The 20652-nt window shown below is 35.1% G+C and overlaps 1 protein-coding gene across 5 annotated transcripts in view; it reads right to left on the bottom strand.

Moving 5' to 3' along the window:
- Nucleotides 1-20652, bottom strand: part of ZFPM2 (zinc finger protein, FOG family member 2) — a 457957-nt gene that overhangs the window by 245216 nt on the left and 192089 nt on the right. The window contains exons 1-2 of one of the 5 annotated variants that reach the window (XM_025450408.3): nt 2433-2550; nt 437-525 (exon numbers count right to left, since the gene is read on the bottom strand). The exons of the other annotated variants lie outside the window; for them this stretch is intronic. The gene's annotated coding sequence lies outside the window, so the exon portion shown is untranslated. Of the gene's footprint in view, nt 1-436; nt 526-2432; nt 2551-20652 lie in introns of those variants that run through there. 5 annotated transcript variants of the gene reach the window in all.

The raw sequence follows: 20652 nt of genomic DNA, 5'->3' as shown, positions 1-20652 counted from the left end.
CAAAACTCTATGTAAATGAGTAATGAGTTGCCTACAAATACCATCAGCTTTTGTAAACAAATGTTAGAAGCTAGAAAGTATGTTTGGAATGATGTATATCTGTCATATATGTATAAATGTGTCACCTGATGACATCCTTCAAAAAAGGCTTTTTTGTTTTGTTTTTAGAAGAAAGATGGGTAAAAAATGCAAAGAGTACTTGCACTAAGCTACCCAAACAGTAAGTTATGACTGATTTTCTCTCTAGCTTCTTTAACTTAAAACCACAGGTAGTAAAAAAGCATTCTGTGTATTCATTGTAATTTCTTTATATTACCTTAAATATTGGTTATTTGCAATAGAGTTAATATACAACAGATATAATCCTGCAGAAATAATTATGCATGGGTTTAAACTAGGGTCAAAATAATGTAAGAGCAAAGACGAAACATCTTACCTCCAATTTGTAATAATAATTTATATTTTCTCCCCCGCCAAATGCATGAGTGCTGCACAATTTTTTATTTTCTGATATGATGAATCACACTAAAAATAGGAAGCCATGATACTTTTTATGAGCATACTGGAAAATAATCACATATATAGATAATAAGGAGATGAACAATGGGACATCATTAAATTAGATTTAACAAATCCTTACAATGACTTCATAAATCATTAAGAGTGGGGATTATATGCTTTCAGGATTCAATAATTCAGATCATATGAGAAAAAAGTTTATGGATCATCTTGAAAATCAGTTTATATTCCCTGGATATCCACTGACTTCTGGCTACTTTGATGCCATGGGCATCAATTGAATTTCTTAATTGTTCTTCCAAAGTTTCTTGTGAACATGAGATCATATGTGTAAAAGACTCAACATAGTAAGTATTCAATAAATATTAAAATTTTACCTTAGTATTTCATAATTGAGAAGGAAAGAAAAGCACATAGGTAATAATTACTTGTATCCAACATATAGACTTGCTTGATAATCATAATTACCCAAACTAGAACTAGCTTTTACCCAGAATCACTTTAATTCCAGATAAAAAGGATGGAGGCATAAAATATCCTACTGAATCCAACAGATGACAGGAACAGGTCCCAGAGCTGATTCTACCTACATACGTAATGGAGAGCTTCAGCCCAAAGTGACCCCATGCTGGTATTTCTTTTAAACTTCAGAGTTAAGCCAGGCAAAGGTATGTAGTTGTGAAGGTTAACATCAAAGGTGAGTCACCCATTCCATTTCTAGATAACTAAGATTAACTGTTCCACTGACATTATCTTTTTTTTTTTTTTAAGATTTTGTTTATTCATGAGAGACACAGAGAGAGGCAGAGACATAGGCAGAGGGAGAAGCAGGCCCCCTGCAGGGAACCCGATGTGGGACTCGATCCCAGGACCCCAGGATCATGCCCTGAGCTGAAGGCACAAGCTCAACCACTGAATCACCCAGGCATCCCCACTGACATTTTCTTGATATAGATTTCCCAAAAGGAGAAAATAAAGAACTTGCTAATACATTAGTGAAAAAGAAGCTTAATTAAAACAATTAGAAAGTATTTATCCTTACTATTTATCATTAGATTTTTTTTTTTCATTTCCCTCTTCAATGCTCTCAATTATAGAAAAACCATCTCAGCGGTTGAGCATCTGCCTTCAGCTCAGGGCGTGATCCCGTAGTCCCAGGATTGAGTCCCACATCAGGCTCCCTGTACGGAGTCTGCCTCTCTCTCTCTGCCTGTGTCTCTGTTTCTCTCTCTCTATGTCTCTCATGAATAAATAAATTAATTTTTTTTAAATGAAACATTTATTGAATGCTTATTCTCTTCCAGACATTATATTGAGTCCTCTACCTAATGGTCTCTCTTTTCACAACAAACTTAAGAAGAGCATCTGGGAAATAAATTGATGCCCGTGGTAAATCACTCAAATGAAAGTAAAAGCATCTTTATTAGTTGTCATAATCTCTTTTTTTAAAGATTTTATTTACTTATGAGAGACAGTGTACACGTGCATGAACAAAGGAGGAAGAGAGGGGGATGGAGAAGCAGACTCCCCACTGTGTGGGTAGCAGAACACAGGGCTAGATCCCGGACCTCAAGATCATGACTTGAGTGGAAGTCAGACACTTAACCAACTGAGCCATCCAGGCACCCCATAATCTTTTTTTATAACACTTTTATTTATTTTTCTAAGTTATTTAGTGTAGATGTACATATTATCTCCTTTTTCTTTTTAACTCAAGAGAACACTCTGACTCAAATTGACGCAATTAAGTCACTAAAGTGACTTAATAGAGTCAATAAAGGAAAGAAAAGTTGATCAGGATTAAAGAATAGCTACTATCATGTAATACATGAGAGACAGATACTAGGAAGAAACAGAAGTCTCTAACACTGCTATATCGAATAACAATGATTAAATGTATAATGGAGAGTTACCTTTAAGTCATGGACAATACTAATTTCTCGATGGTAAAAATGGCAATATTCCAAACATAAAGAGATACTCCCTCCAATATTTCTTCAAAAATGTTCCTTATTATAATCCTTCACACTTATATATATCTTTATCAAAATCAAAGGTTATTCCTCAGCCAGAACCCTGTGAAAATGCAGATTTATTATTATTACTATCATTATTTTCAGCCATTTTGTTCAACATTTTGAAATTCTTAAGCCAAAGATGCTAAACCTCAATAAAGCATGTCTTCAGGAAAAAAAAAAAAAAACAGTATTTTTAAGTACATGATTAATTTATTCTCTTGAATTTTCAAAGCCAACAAAGTATGAACAAATTAAGGTTCCCATACAATGATTGTATTTACCAGTATTTATTATTAACCCATGTACATCAGGAAAGATTACGGTTCCATAGCAAGCCATGGGATAAGCATTGGCATGTAGTCCTAACCAAATCACTTCTTAATTTATTTGCTGAGCAAACATGCAATGTGCATTACTTGTTATCAGTGTGCATTCTGGAGATCACCTTCCTTAAATAATTTTGCTCAACTGAAGATCATTAAATCAGTACTTCAAACCCAGCTTGTGTCTACAATAAAGCAAACTCTTCCACCTTTATACTTAATCACAACCATATGAGCCATTACACCTCCTTTTTTCCAGTATATAGAATTAGAGTAGAACGTTTTTAGTTTCAGCTTCATTATATGGAATGACAATCAAGCTGGCAGAACCAAAGCTAAAATTTAAAACAGGAGCTTGAAGCAGAGGATAGTATAAACAATATTTGAAATGACACTACTTCATAGAATAAATTCTAAAGCACTTAGGAGAAATTAATTTACATACACACAATGCAATTATAAGAAAAGAAGGGGCCAGCATCATTAGGGCAGGGTGAAAGAAGACTCCAATTACAAATCATGGTGATCCCCTCTTGACCTCACTTAGAATATTGTTAGTCATAAATAGATTCTACTGTATGCAATAAAAATGACAGATCTTCATTTTTATATATATTCTAATACCTATGCTAGGACTGACCATCTCCTAAATAGTTCAGATTCCTGAGGTTTTCCTACCCCTGTAACTGAGAAATTTATATTGGAACATGCTATTCTATTTCAGAATTTTAGTATTTGAGAAAACTGAGGGCTTCTGTTTTGCCACGTATATGGAAATATCATATAAAGTACCAAATGGACATGAAGAGGCAGTCCTCCAAACATCTTTTGATAACCAGTCACTTCCAGTTAGAATTGTTCACTTTCTACTTTCATTTTTGCACCAACATCCATAGAGTACTTGTAGCAAATGAACATGTACATGTATATGCCTAATATCAATAATAATGTCTGGCTGACTATTATCAAGATACATGCTTCAGAAAATAAGGTATTATGTTACCTTTGTTCTTCAGACCTAGTACTGCACCTTGAATAAAGTAAGGATTTTATAAATATTATGTGATTATACAGAGGATGGAAGGAAGGAGAGAGGGATCAGAGGGAAAAAGGAAATGAAGAGAGAATGTGAACATACTCCTTGCAAAAGTATATAGAGTGACTTCAACTATAGAGAATAAGTTGAATATGAAACGAAGACATGAAAGATACATCACTTAAAATTAGAAAACAAAGATTCTTTCCTTTATATTGTATTAACAGGTTTAGTATCTTCCAAATATATGAATAAGGAAGTGATAAGAAGAAAAGAAGAGATTGATGAGTTTATATAAGCTAAACTGAGTCAGAGAGTGTCATACAATAAAGTTCCTCTTTGCTGTTGAAATTTATGATTCCATTCTGTGTAACAGTACATCCTTTTAATCCAAGGGAGACAGGCTGGGAAAACTGTGTCTCCCCACTCTTGAAAGGAAATGGAGGTAAATTCTTCGAGGTTTTTAATCCAGCAAGTTCTTATTTAACTTCTAATCATGGAAATAAATATCAAACTGAACAAATAGCCTACTAATATCACTAAGCTTTTTTATTGGCTTTAACTATGCATTTCAAGAGATCCCAAGCAGGTAAACACCTTTCTGGACACTAGGAACAGTCTAATGAACTATCTGGCTTCCTGAGAACACTTCTAGTTCTCAAAAGAATTATAGTTTCAATACACACACACACACACATTCACAGACAAATATGAATGAAACTGGACAAATCAGAATAAGATAGGAGAGTTGAATCAATGTTAGTATCTTGGTTGTGATATCATACTATAGTTTTGCAAACTGTTACCATTAGAGGAAACTAGGAAATGTAGTCAAGAGACCTCTCTGAGTTATTTCTTACAGTTACATGTGAATTTATAATTATCTCAATAAAAATTTCAGTTGAAAATATAGATTTATAACCTTGTGAGCCCTTAAACTAACTTGTAATTACCAAAAACAAAGGCAACCAGAGTTAACCCATCCCTCTATAGATAGAAGAGAAGATATCAGAGATAGATAGAAGAATCAGCAACTGGGCAGCCCAGGTGGCTCAGCGGTTTAGCACCGCCTTCAGCCCAGGGCCTGATCCTGGAGACCCAGGATCAAGTCCCACATCAAGCTTTCTGCATGGAGCCTGCTTCTCCCTCTGCCTGTGACTCTGCCTCTCTCTCTCTCTGTGTGTCTTTCCTGAATAAATAAATAAAATCTTTAAGAAAAAAAAAAGAAGAATCAGCAACTGAAGATAGAAGAATCAGCAACTGATAGAAGATATCTATAGATAGATAGAAGAATCAGCAACTGAAGCAAATATAAAATCTATCTTTGTAAGTTTTATAATATTGTAAGGAGAGAAATTATCTTGAATATTCATATATCCACCTCATTAATTAAAGAACTGAAAACAAACAATATATGACACTTCTCTTTTCTATATTTATTGCTTATTTGTAGAACCTCAACTATAATATTTGTAATTCACCATCAATAAATAAAAATTAGTTACAGTACCTGTCAGAAAATAAAAATTTGTCATACAAGAATTATTTACTGCATAAATAATAAAGTACTTCATCTTTGGAGTTGGGTTTTATTCCTGCTGAGTCTGAAAAAAAGTAATTTTTGACAATTTTTTCAAAGCACTAATTTTGAAATGTGAATGCTAGTTAGTAATTTTCTAATATATAGACAGACTTATCAACAATGCTTATAATTAATTGTCAAATACCTGTTTTTGGAAAAAAATTTTGTACATTTATAAAGTATTAGCAATTTTTCCCAAATGCCGATGATTTAAATGGCATTTGGTGTCCATTTTCTCATCCATTCCTTTTTGTGAGACTCAGATGCTATACCCAGGCAGATAAAGTCATTACAATACTGCCATAAAATAGTGAACTATGAGAAATACACCGCCAGAATGGATTTAATCTTCTATACTGTTTTAAATGGAAATATATTGTATGATTATACATTTTGTAGAATGGCAACACTGATATTACTGCTCCCTGGTGAAAGATTCTAAAATCTCCATTTATTTGGCTGGTGTAGGTATGGCCTTAGGTGTACACCTACAAGTAAATTAAATCTAATTGCTTATTTTCAGTTTCCTCGGAAAGTACTGCCTTTAAGCAAGATGTAAATGCATTTAAATGGGTATGTTCATCTGAAACTCTGTTCAATAAGTCAAGTGTTTCTTGCAATATAAAGATTCTTCTTTGATCCAGGATATTCATGATATTTCACTTAAAAGTACAGACACAGCATGGTGGAACTGAAAGAGAGTCTGTTTTGAAGTCAGATGGACATGGGCTCTAATTCCAGCTTTGCTACTTAACAGCTGTGTGACACGACAGTTAAACTGAAACTCCAAGTCCTCATTTATAAAAACGAGAGAAATAATACCTATCATATGGGATTCTCGTAATAATTACAGAGTATAATATGCATGATAACGCCTACCATAAAGCATACTTTTCAAAAAGAATATTATGTCAGGAATAATATTAAAACTTTGCACAGGCTCTGGAGAATAGAATTAATACAGAATATCTGTGAACTCCTCCTGCCTCCCACTGTTGGTGAGCAAATAAGCACCAGATGCTTTATTTTGAGACATGGGTTCATGATTTAACTCTAAAGAAGAAAAGTCTGAACTTCCGGGTCAGTCTGCAATCACACAACTACCAAAACAGCAAGCCACAGAAAACTGTTTCAAAGTCATGCAGTGGCATTGAGAAAAAATTGATGCATAATGTAAAAACAAATTGCATATTCACAAACACTTTTCAAGTTAAATAATTTAACAAAATGGAAGCAAAGGGAGAAAAAAAAAAAGCGTCCAGCTGCAATTTTCTGAATGTGGGACCTTGCTGCTAATCTAGTTGGAGTGATACTTTCTTATGTCTTCTTTGTGATGCTAGAAGTATCACATAAAAGATCTACAAAAGGGATGAGGATGAAATCTGCTGAAAAAAATTCCTGATGTGTAGTGATCACTTATTTCATATAAACATCAAAATGTATGTTACACACCTTCTTTTAAGTGGAACAAGTGTTTTTTTAAGTGGAGGGGGATTAGGGACAAAGGGAGAGGGAGAGAATCTTAAGCAGGCTCCATGCTCACCAACCTGAAATCCTGACGAGAATCAAGAGCTGGGCACTTAACCAACTGAGCCATCAGGGTATCCCTGGAACAAGTATTTTAAAGCAAAGTCTCCAAATAAAATTTTAAGGAGAGGATTAAATTTCCTAGTATACATTTATTAAGAGAAAGTATGTTTCACTTAATTAGCTTTCAATAATCTTAACACATTTTATTGATTATAAAACAAATATGTTATTATTAATTTATCACATGCCATAATTAACACTTTATAGTGCCTACTATGCACAATATACTATGCTACTTGCCTTTCTTGTATTATCTCATTTACCTGTTAGAAAAACCATCTGCTTATGTCAACTTAGCAGATGAAAAAGCTGAGGTTTTATGAGACTAAGTCATCTGACCACATTCACAAAACCTTGCTCAAGTAGCAAACCCTACACTGAGAGACCTGTAAACACGAACTCCACATACTAAATATTCTCCCTCCCAAAAAATCCCTCTGAATATATTTGAGCCTTCCTCAAGTCTCCGGTTAAAAATTTTTCTGAGTTTTTTTATATAAAAAAATTCTAACATTTAAAAATAATTTTTCATCTTGAGACAAAATAAGGGAGCATAGAGACAGAGAGATAAACAGAGAAAGAGACAGAGTTTGAGAAAGCAAGAGCGAGATAGAAAGAAGCAAATAATCTGAATACAATAATCCAAAGTAAAATTTAAAATAAAATACTGAGAGGCATCTGTCTCAGTTGATTAAGCGTCTTACTCCTGGTTTTGGTCATGATATCCGGGGTGCCAGATTGAGCCCCAGGTCTGGGTCTGCGCTGGCTGTGGAGCCTGCTTAAAATTCTCTCTCCCCACCCCTCTAAAAACTAATAAAATAAAAATAAAATAAATAAAACAAAACTCAGGCAAACTAGACTTAATAAATAACATTTCTGAGAATATTAAAATAATAAGACCTGCAAACATTCTGCTTTTTAAAGTTATATAAAAGTCCAAATTGGTAATGCAGGTGGGGAAAATATGAATGAATAATAAAAAATAATAACAAGATGACCAAAAAAAGTACACTTAAGGGATTTAACATTGGTAAAATGATACAAAAATACCCCTTGATTTGCCTGGCTGATGCTGGACAACTTTGTGTTTAGGGTTCTGTGGCTATCTCCTATACCAATATAATTATAACTTTGCAATAAAAAGAGGTGTATAATAAATCCAAGGCTCTTTCTGCCAGCTCACAAAGGTGCATGTAAATTGTTGAAGGTCAGTTTTATGGGTTCTTTTACAATCTGTCATAGTCATGACTACACATAAAAATTGTCCCGAGGACAATAAATACATCTCAGGCAAGGCCCCACTCTTTTCCACAACGTGTAGCCACTATGATGAAATTGTGGTTCCAAATGTACAGTGAACTAAAATATCTATAGTAAAAAATGTCTAGAAAGTCACTCCTATGTTCACTATAAACAAATTTTCATACGTGTGTGGTCCTGATGGTCGCAGTCTATTTCACTGATAATTCTCCAATGTGTCTATATTCACCAATTTCATGTGTCAGCATCCCTCTTTTAGGATCAAATTAAAGCTTTTCATAAAATCAACTGAAGTATGTACATTGTGATGTATTGCTGTTCACAGTGGCTTAATAAAATATCATGTTATCTTTCAATGTTTAACAGAATACAGACACTTCGTGAGCAATAAATATTGACAGTGAGATCATAATATTATTGAACTACTCAGGCACCCCACACTATCTCTTTGAGACGGGAAAATATTCCTGAAGTAGGCTTAAAAACAAAAGGTGCAAGAGGCAGAAGAAAATTATGAGCCATTTCATTGCTTTAATTCAAAATAAAGCTATATTTTTAAACAGATTACAACATAATAACAACATTGGAAATCCAAAAAGCTTGTAACAAGAATGATCAGTCACAGATGAAGTTCTGGACTTTTTTGTTAGTGACAGTCTCCGGTATTTCCTGGCCTCTATAGGACAGACATCATCTATCCACTGAAATATAATATTTAAACTGTTAAAAAGTGAAAAGGTCTCTACCCTAAAAGACAGAAAATACTTCCATAAATACAGTAACAGCACTTCAACAGTGTCTTAAACATAACATCTTCCAGCTAAAGTAAATGCAATCTATCATTTTGGAATAATAACATTTTCCTTTCCATTGCAGTGAAGGAGGCAGGAAGAGAGGATTTATCAAGATTTATTATCTATCTATCTATCTATCTATCTATCTATCTATTTTTAGGCATCTTAGGGATATAGTTCCTTTCATCCTCAAAATAATACTATATGGTGAGTATCATGATGCCCATTTCACACACGAAGAAGCAAAGGCTTAAATAGATTAAGTGATTTGTTATGGGTGCAGTCAGGATTTCACATCAATGCCTGCAGATTGTATCACATACACCCCTCCTTACCTAGGGATGTGTATTCAATATAATTCTCAAGACCATTAAGAATATAACATATGTCTAGTTTTTAGCATGGGGTGTCTTATTCATTTGCAAATATTTGCTGTCAACATAGAACCTATACCAAATATAAGATTTTAATGAAGCTATCGTGGCCTTCATTTTCTACTTGGGAGATCAACAATCTATTCCTCATTTAAGATTTGAAGTTATTAACAAAAAGTAAATATCTTTGTAGTCTGATTTAGTAGTTTGGACCTAAACAAAGAAAGAATTGGTAAAGTAGAAAAAAACAACAACAATCTTGAATTATCTCCAATACCATCCTATCAACCATAGTAAGACTCTGATTATAGAAATAAGTAAATAAATAGTAATTAAATAAAATTATTTAATATTTTATCATCTTAACAAGTGAGATTGTTGTGGATTTTTTCACTTTAAATATCTCATGACTCTAATAAAACAATTGTTGGGCCATGATTTTGGGATCTAGTTTAGCAAGAGAACTAGTAGCTGCAAGAACTTTGAAAATCATTTCTAATCCTATGATTTCAAGAATCTATGGCAGTCACCCACATTTCACTCCACGAACTACAATAATCACAAGGTAACAAGAGAGATATTCACAACTGACACATTACAGTTCAAGGGAAGATGCTTTAACTGGAGCAGACTTTTGATTTGACAGCCCATTTCACTGGATGCATTCCAAAGCTCTCCCACAGGTTCCAAAAGGGAGCCTTGGTCCTATCATTCTTCTTTTCTGACACCCATTCTTCCCTGACTGCCCCCATGTTTTAATATGAGTCTCCCTAGCACTAATCATGCTAAAGGTATGTGATATTCTGGCTATCTTATTCGGCATTCACAAGTGAAAACAGCACTTAAGCCAACAATGTGTCCTGTGTTCATAAATATGTCTTTTGAACCATCTAGAGGAATTTTCATTGTTTGCAACATGGACAGAGCCCCCATTATCTTGGTGCAAATAAAAGCAGTTCTTAACAGAAATATGTTTTCTTTACTGAACATTATAAAAGGCCCCCTGACCTTCAACTTGAGGAGTATGGCATTTAGAAAAAAAGTATAAGATTCCACACAAACTATGAAAAATAGAAGAGAGACAAGAGAGAGAAAAGAAACTTGGCAAAGAACATCAAGACTTACTTATAAACAACTCTCTTCTTCCCTTTAAGATAATCAGAAGTATGCTATCAATAATAATACTCTGAGACCAAAGGAATTGGTGGTCTGAAAAAAGTTAACATAAATATTAAAACAGACCACATTCATTATTAAACAGTAAAATTAAAATCGTAATATTCCCAATATGACCTGGTGTCTTTAGAAGTTGAGTTACATTTTATTCCTTAAGAACTTAGGGCTAACTAATACATCATTTATTCAAGGTCGATTACTGTATAAAATTTTTGTTTAAACTACCATGTGGAAAAAAAAAAATAAACTACCATGTGATTTCAAACACACCTTTGTTTTAGCCAAATATATGGCTCATTAAAACTTTGAAATATTCCATAACTCTCTAGAATTCAAGGGTCTCTGTCAAGACCTATTACCTGTGCAGACAAGTTCTCAACTAATTAAAATTTTCATGAAACTGTGCAGAAAAAAAAAGAAACTGTGCAGAGACACATACTATAAAAATAATAAATATAGGAAAAGTAAAATAAAATTCTTAATTTTGAAAACAATCATAAAACAGTTAAAAAATAATGTCACAGCATGGTCACTTGTGAACACTGAAGTCCATGAACATATATCTCCAGCATCCCATGTAACATGCTTAAGAATGACTTTAATCAGAAAGCAGACAGAGCTAAACTCTCCCTTTAGGGCTGAACATCTGAAGTGAGCCGGGAGGCTAAAATAATCAGGTGAATATAGACACTATAATTTTCAGAGAACCTCACAGTCCTTTTAGGCCTGAGACTGACTTCACAATTTCTTTGAAATGCTGAAAAGAAGCCCAGAAAAATCAAAGCAAAGGATTATTATCCAGAGAATCCAAACTGTAGGCTGTAATACGAAGTTCAGTTTGCTTCCAAGGCAAACAAAATACTCTATTTTGTGATGGAGTACATGTTGAAATCCTGTTTGTTACATGTAGTGTAGGGGCAAGTTTCTGAAACACTTCTGTCACAGTCTTCTTTGCTAATATGCAATCATATCTGGGTTTAACAGTGGTTGTCACTCTACTCATTCAGGATTAGGACTAATTTTTGAATCACTGGCTCATAAGAGATGTGCATTAATCAGGACTGCCTCAGTAGCATGCATTAATAAAAAAAAAAAAAAAACCCTGCAACTGTGGTTCTGTATGTATGCTACACGGAAACACAAAGGTTACTTGGGAAACAGACTGTCTTTACTTTATGAATTATGAAGCTTCTATGGAAATCTGGATCATAATGTAAAGTAGTTATTTATTTAATGGGAAGGAGGCCAATGGCAGAGTCACTTGGAATTTCCAGTCTATTTATTCCCCGATGACACGCCTTCATATATTTGACTCAAGACCTTATTTGAACATTGTGTGGAAAATTATAAGAGCCAAATGCCGTGTCTTAGGAGATATGCCATGTATTAGGAGAATGCCATCTTATGATCTCAATGTTACTAATCTCTGAAAATTTGCTGTTGCTATAGACACATCTTCCTTTGGTCATTTATTAGAAGGCATACTCCTGACTCCTTCCAATCTGTGCCCCACACTACAGCTAAAGCAATCATTTTCAAATTGTCAATATCATCATCTTCTTTAGTACTTCTTGCTCAAAAAACTTCATGTCTTTCCACTGGTCTTAAGACAAAGGGAAAATCTTAAAGTCTCTTAAATGCGCTGACTGTTCCCTGTCCTCTTTGTTCTCTGTGTTTCAGTCCACCGATTTTCACCAATCTCTTATATGTACTAGAAAAACCGCACACACTGTCCCTTCTGCCTGAATATTCTCTCTTTAGCTAATTGAATCCTATTTATCCTCACCCTATTCCTGCAGAGAAAACTTCCCTCCTTTTATAGAGTTTACCTTCTGGTTAGAAAGGTGGGTAAAAAAGAAAGAAACGGGGGTGGGGTGACAAAGAGCTTAGAAAGTAATATTCGGAATAGGTATACAGGATAAACATACAGGTTTCTCTCTTCTGCTAGTCTTGTACAACAAATTGCAATGGTAATTGTGGTAACACAGCTCCCAAATTCTTCAGGAACATGCCAAATGTTTTCTTTATATAGAACTCTCCTGGATACATAAGAAGCCTTTTAATTTTTCCTTGAGATTACCTAAGAAATCACATACTTCTCATCCATGAGCAGTTAAAGAAGAAAGTGAGTGTTTTATCTCTCTGGTCAACCCTCACAAATTTTGAAGTTCATCTTGACCACCTGAAGGGATTCCTGTTAATACTTTCACAGCGTTCACCAAAATCTAGAAACATCTTCTCTTAAAATTGTCCTTTTTTAGCCAGTCTGATTAAGCTATGTTTATGAGTGTTACAAGATAGGCAAGAAAAATAGTATGTTGATGGTCTTCTTTACTCCAGGGGTACTTACAAAGCAGTTTCAAGTTACCTGCATTTCACAGGCAGGTCTTTTACCTGGTTATGTTTGTGTAATATAAATGTCAAGAAATATATTCAAAATGCAGTTATCCCTCCTACACATGAATCAGATTTGTTAATTCTACACATTCTTCAATTTTCTGGAGCATTACAAGAATTTATGATAAAAAAAAAGTATGGTTCTGAATACTGATGCAACGATACAGACACCTCTCTCCCTCCCAATGTACATACAAATCCTCCAATATTGGGATTTTTAGCTACATCCTATGTGTCTCACTGACACAACTACTTAATGCCACTGATGATCACTCTTATTTTGTTTTTTTTTTTCCACAGCTCCTGTAAACCTGCCATAATGAGTTAGAATTATGCCCAGCAGAGGAGGTACACTGTGCCCCCAAGTGCATCATTTAGTGAGCACAATTATGTAATAGAAATGTAAAATGCACAGTCACTATGTGTAAGTCAACAGGAATTTGTCAATATTGTTGTATCTTTTTTATTCCACAAGAAAGCTGAGCAAGAGAATTAGGTGGGCAGCTAAGCATTCTCTTTAATAACATCAAGAAAAACAGTACCATATTGAAGGAAAAATGTTAACATTGCCATTAGCTTTTTAAAATATGTAAAGAGTGATTTTCTTAGAAAAATCAAGAGTGCACAAATTTGTCATGTTCACATCTGACCTTCTATACTACTACTTTATGGTAAAAACAAATGTTTTCTAAAAGTCATTCAAACCTAGATTTGTGATAAGTACATATAGAGATATTTTAAAACTTGGCTTTTAACAATTTATATGATTTATGAAATTACATTAATATATAAAACAAGGTATCTCTCTGTGGACATTTTTTCATCATAATTACATTGCATAGGATGCATATTTGGTTTTAAAACTATCGACAGAACCAGTAATTTTTTGGACGTTTTGAATAACCCACTACAGCAGCAGAAGAGTTCTTTGGAATTTTATTTCTATGTAAACTATTAATACCTTAATCACTTTTATTTAGACATCTTCAGCAAGAGTCTGGAAAATGGATAGTTATTATATTCTGTAAATTTTTGTCAAAACAAAAGATTTTCCATCTTCAAAAAGGACTCTCAAAATATTTTCTCTTTCAGAAGTGGTAGGGCTTGAATTGTACCCTTCGCCTAAAAAAATGATATTTGAAATCTTAATGCCCAATACCTCAAAATTACACCTAATTTGAAATAGGGTCAGTGAGCTAAGATAAGGAGTATTCTGTGCCCATAATCCTATTTGACTGGTGTTCTTAGAAGATGATGGCCATGCAGCAGAGGCACGCAGGGAAAACACCATAGGACAGTGAAGGCAAGGATTGTGAAGTGAGGCATCTGTACACCAAAGAGCCCCAAGGGTTACCTGCAGAGCAGCAGGAGCTAAGACGAGGCAAAGAACTCCCCTATGGAGTCCTGAGGGAGCATAACCCTGCTGCCATTTTGCTTTCAGACCAACGGCCTGTGAGAAAATAAACTTCTGTTGTTTTTAACCACTTAGTTTGTGGTACTTTTTTAGGACAGCCCTAAGAAATGAACACAAGAAGGAAATCAGGCATATGATAAAGTGTGACACAGCTCAACCAATACCACTCACCAACCTTAATGCTACTATCTCAGTTACTCCTACCATTGGAACACAAAAGTAGCTTGTGTAACATCTCCTCCATAATTCAGACCTCTACCACTGTAAGAGCTGAATTTTTCAAGACAGTTATTTTAAAAGTAAATAAATAAGTAATGAATTTGAACCAAATATCAAAACTTCCTTAAATATACTGAACAATGGGGGAATTTAAATAAAATTTATTTTATTTTTTAAAAGATTTTATCTATTCAAGAATGACACACAGAGAGGCAGAGACAAAGACAGAGGGAGAAGCAGGCTTCTTGCAGGAAGCCCAATGTGGGACTCGATCCCTGGACCAGAATCACGCCCTGAGCTGAAGGCAGACACTCAACCACTGAGCTACCCAGGTATCCCCAAATTTCTTTCTTTCTTTCTTTCTTTTTTTTTTTTTAAAGATTTATTTATTCATTTGAGTGAGAGCAGGCGAGAGAGAACACGGACGCAGAGTGCACAAGCAGGGGGAAGGGCAGATGGAGAAGGAGAAGCAGCCCTCTCCACCCCTGCTGAACAGGGAGCCCAATGTGGGGCTCAATTCCAGGACCCTGGGATCATAGCCTGAGCCAAAGGCAGATGCTTTACTGATTGAGCCATTCATACTCCCCTAAACAAAATTTCACATGGAGAATTAGATAACAAATGTATTTGAACATTAGTCCAACATAGTAATCTTGCCTGCTGCCTGGATTTGCATCTTACGTACTGTAGAGCTCAAGTACCTACTACGGTATCAGTATCTCTATAAATGTTTACTAGTTGCTATGGATTGCATTTTAAGTCCCCTGAAATTCAAATGCTGAAGCCTTACCCCACACTGTGACTCTATCTGGAGACAGGATCTTTAGGAGGCTATTAAGGTTAAATGAGGTTATAAGGGTAGGGTCCTAATCTGATGAGATTGGTGTCCTTATGAGGTGAGGAAGAAAGAGCAAAGCACTCTGACTACAAACCAGGAAGAAAGCCTTCACTAGAACCCAACCATGTCAGCACCCTGATCTCAGACTTCAAACATCCAGAACTGTGAGAAAATAAATTTCTGTTATTTAAGCCATCCAGGTCATGCTACTTTGTTACGGCATTCCAAGCTAATACAATGGTGACCAAACTACTACATACTTAATGGCAAAAGATCCAGAACAAAACTATGTGGCAAAACATCAGATTGTCATGAGACTAATCCACCGAGCATAATCAGATTTTGGTAAAAATTATGAGAGTCTGGTATTGCTGGTTTCACAGGATAATAATAGCTTTTACAAAATTATAGAAAAGTCTCCCACTGGGGGCAAAGAAGTATTGGCATACCTCCTTTGTAGTGAATGCCAAAGACAGCAATCATCGTGTTATTTAGAATATGTTTGTTAACATAACAATCTGACTTTTAATCATATTTAAGAATTTGATAGACATACTCTGGCCACGCATCTTATCTTTTTCAATTTTTTTATCCAAATAAATTTATAGGAATACGAACTAAAAATCAAGGTGCCAGGTCTTCTCTATAAACTGAGTTCCTCTTCCCACTCTATTTTCATTTTATTTGGTGAACTGTTTCTTTCTGAGTGGATGTGCTCACTTGGATCACTTTCTGAGTGGTGACTTCGAAGAATTAAAAAAAAAATGCTGGGTGTTGTATCGATAAAAAAGAACACAGCAATGAATTTGTGAGTGTCTGGGGCGCATTCATGTAGAAGCAAAATGTACAGTGTTACTTGGTATACTGGTTACTTGGTTTATTAACTTTGAAACCTAGTAATCAGATTTCATACTGAGAATGTTACCAGTTATAATAATCGTATAAATAGAGTAATATATAGTAAAGTTTGATGGTGAATTTATGTTCAAAATTCTCTCATTGTTAAGAGCTGAACTGTGTTTCCTCAAAATTCCAGTGTTGAACTCCTAACTCTAATAACCTCAGAAGGTAACCGTATTGACAGATAGGGTGTTTAAGGTGATTAAGATAAAACGAGGTCATATGGATGGGTCCTAATCTGACTTTATATAAGAAAAGGAGTTTATGACAAAAATACACACAGAGGAAAAACCGTGTGATGGTACAGCAAGATGGCCATCTACAAGCCAAGGAGAAAGGATTCAAAAGAAATCAACTCTGCCAATGCCTTGACTTCAGACTTCTAGCTTCTAGAATTTTGAGAAAGTATTTTTTTGTGTGTAAGCCATCTAGTCTGTGGTATTTGTTTTGCAAGGCTCTAACTATAAGTTTCCTTCACAGCCCTATCAGTCTGTTAGAAACGTAGAATCCAGATCTAATGAAACACACACTCATCCTCCAAGACTCACACTTGATATAACTGTGCCTGGGAAGTCTTCCTTGGCTTCCTTGATTCTCCAGTCGAGGCTCGAATGTTTCAACTCCATACCTCTCTGAATTTACTTCTAGAAGAGCAGTCTCTATATTGTGTTTGACCTACAAGCTTACATTCCATTTCCCCCTCTGAGGAGACCTTCAGAGCAAGGAATATATCCTATCTTTGTAAACACAACACAGAGTTTAAAATCCTGGCACACAGCAAGTACTGAACAACTATCTCCTAAAGCCATGACACTAGAAAAAAAGCAGTTGAATTAGCTGATTTTTAAGATCCTCTAAAGCTCAAAAATTCTACAAAGACATCATTCTAATTTTTATATGACCTGCTACACATTGTTTATGGTTAAATCAGGCTGTATCTTTTTAAAATGTGAATTCTGTTTCAGACACTGGAGGGGCTCTGAGACTATATTTCTAACACTAGCTCCCCAGTGATGGTGATGCTGAAACACTTCGATTAGCCAGATCTTAAAGTTCAACATAAATCCAAGAACTAGCTCTCCATCTGTAAAAGCCCAATCTTACAAGCTTGTAACACCTTAAAAGTAGTAGGAGGCATTAAAGAAAGCAGCTGGCTTAGTTTGGCCCTGCTTTAATAAGACTCAAGCGTGGGGGTTCAGCTCTGATGGGTAAGTCCACCATAGAAGTTAAAAACAAAAAAATCTCTATTCTAAGCACCAGTTTTTCTACACCCATGAGACCCTGTAGTATCCACTCTAAGTGCAAAAACAAGACTTTGCAGGAGAACAAAGTCTTGTTTTTGAAATGTATATTTCTGACTTAGACTAAAGGGTGACATCCCCACACTCCCAACTGATTGCCAGGTAGACTTTATGAAAACAGAGGCACTTTTGAAGTTTTAAGTAAAGTTCTTGATAGTTCTTAGATTGAACAAGGAGATTTTATCTTCAAAAATACGAGTGACTGCACAAGCTAAATCATTCCTTGTCCCTAGGAACACTCTTTGTGAGCCTTCTGAAGCAAGCCTGAAGTATATTCAGAGAGAGAAATGATACTTTTATTCATTTAACAAACAATCATACCACTTTCTATGTCCCAGGCACCAATCCTTGCAATTTACAAATATTCACTCATCTGATCCTGATAATAACCTTACAAAATACATGCTGCTATCCTTGATTGATTGATTGATTGATTGATTGATTGATTGATTGATTGATTTGGGGGGGACAGACAGAGAGAGAATCTTAAGCAGCCTCCCTGTCAAACACAGGGCCCAACTCATGGCTCAATCTCACAATCCTGGGATTGCGACCTGAGCCGAAATCAAGAGACAGACGCTTAACTGATTCAGCCACCCAGACACTCCTATCACTGTTTAAAGATGAAGAAACTGAGTCATACATAAGTCATAAATAACTCATGGCAAGGTCTCACAGCTTTATGGAGGCATTTTCCACATAAAGGATAGCATGGAGTCCACATTACAAGGAAAGGGCAAGATGGAAAGAAAATAGATATCCACTTATGAATTTACAAACATTTCCTCTCCCTGTACCTCAACTGGGACTGTATATGAACCAAGCAATTTGTTCTTAATCATAATTTATGGAATTCAGAATGTATGTATCACTACATTTGTTTCTAATATTATTTAAAACTTTAGGGGCACCTGGGTGGCTCACTGGCTTAAGCATCTGCCTTCGGCTCAGGTCATGATCCTGTGGTTCTGGGACAGAGCCCGGAGACAGGCTCCACGCTCAGTGAAGAGTGTGCTTCTCCCTCTTCCTCTGCCCCTCCCCACCCCCGTTTGTGCTTGCTCTCTCTCTCTCTCAAGTAAACAAATAAAATCTTTTAAAAAATAAAACTTTAAACACATTTTCATTTTCCATAAGCAAATTGGATGTTTTACCCAAACTCATTGCTTCTTTGGTACTGATTTTCTCCATTTTAACTTATCTCACTATTGATCACTATTCTCACTGTTTTCAGGAAAATTCAATATTAAACCTCAAATGTAAATATAAAAAATAGAAGAGAGCAGCTACATAGTTTATGGGTTTAGTAGGGAAAATAAACTCTTTTAAAACATGAAAACCAACTACATTGAGCAGTTAGTGTCTTCTATTCATTTTAGATTTGAACATTTATCTGTGAAAAATATTTTTCCTGTACTTCCTTCATAATAGAAAACAACAGAAAACAGTATGAATGAATTTTATGTCCTCCTTTTTTCTTGTTTTTTTTATGGTTTTAACATGTATATCAAGTTTCATTAGCATTAGATATAAAGTTCTGGATGAATTAAGTTAGTACATTAATTTTGAATGTTTTGCATAGCAAGAGATAAGTGAGGAGGTTTTCAGGAGAAAGGAGAATTTTTCCCTAGGAAAAGACAAAATGTCAATTCAGTCAACTGTATTAAGAAAGCCTGAAGTTGGGGGACACCTGGGTAGCTCAGTGGTTGAGCATCTGCCTTTGGCTCAGGGCATGATCCCAGGGTCCTGGGATCAAGTCCTACATCAGGCTCCCTGCAGGGGAAAAGCCTGAATAAGGCTTTTCCCTCTGCCTGTGTCTCTGCCTTTCTCTCTCTGTGTCTCTCATGAATAAATGAATAAAATCTTTTTAAAAATTAAAAAAAAAAGAAAGCCTAAACTTGGAAAAAAAATCTCTATTTTCTGTAAATAATTAATCAGGAAATAGTTGATAGCTGCAAAAAGCAAAGTTTACATGTCTGTGGGTGCACTTTATACTTCTCTGGGAATCCTTTGTTTCCTAAACATTTTTTGAGCACTTTTCAGGCTAAGTAAGCTGATAAAAATATGTCTATACATCAAAATTACGTTAGTGGATTGGCAGTCTTTCAAAATGTTGGCCCTGATAATTTTAAGTGTAATTTTATCTATAAGTAAACTGCTGTGGTTGTAGGCTCACACTATTGTTAAGGCAGCTTTCTTAAAAGTCCTTTGTCTGGGCACTTTGCCACACCAGTCTGTCCTTTAAATAGCTGTGACATATGTCTTCCATAATACATCTGTAGCAACTGAGAGATATTAAATTCTATATGCTATGCCTATTTTCATAAAAATTACAAAATCAATTTAATCTCAGTAAGGACATGGGAATTCCATCACCTAACCACCTACTACTCTATATTTGAAAATTGAGTTACACAATCCTTATTCCTATTGATCTGACATTGACCAAGTCACCACTCTTGTTTTCACACATTGAGCATGCAATGTGGAGAGTAAAAATTTCTCCTGTGAAATAAGGATCTTCACCCAAATGGACATGTGATTTTAACCAAAAAATAATATTCCTGACGTATGCGTCAGGTGACTGGCAGAGCAAGGCCCTCTCTCTTTATCCTATTTCTAGCTATCTTTCAAAACACACTGACTTTCAAGAAAACTTGGTAAAGCTTGCCTTCTTCAAAGCTGATAAACCTAATAAAATTGGTCATTTAGGAGTAACTATGTTGATGGTAACAAAGAATATAATTAACGGAACAAGGACCAAAGTCTATCTGCATCCTACGTATTCCATATGCTTTTAAAAAAACTCAAGTCAGGAATGAGTAGCAAATTTTAGTCCCAGTCTGTGTGTGTGGTTTAGCTTGAGTGAAATATATAAAAGAATCGAGGTCAAAACCAGATTTTAATGAGACGC

This window comes from Canis lupus, chromosome 13, assembly GCF_003254725.2.
Source record: "Canis lupus dingo isolate Sandy chromosome 13, ASM325472v2, whole genome shotgun sequence".
Lineage (NCBI taxonomy): Eukaryota > Metazoa > Chordata > Mammalia > Carnivora > Canidae > Canis > Canis lupus.
Note: the sequence above shows the minus strand (reverse complement) of the source record. Positions and strands in the feature narration are given on the sequence as shown.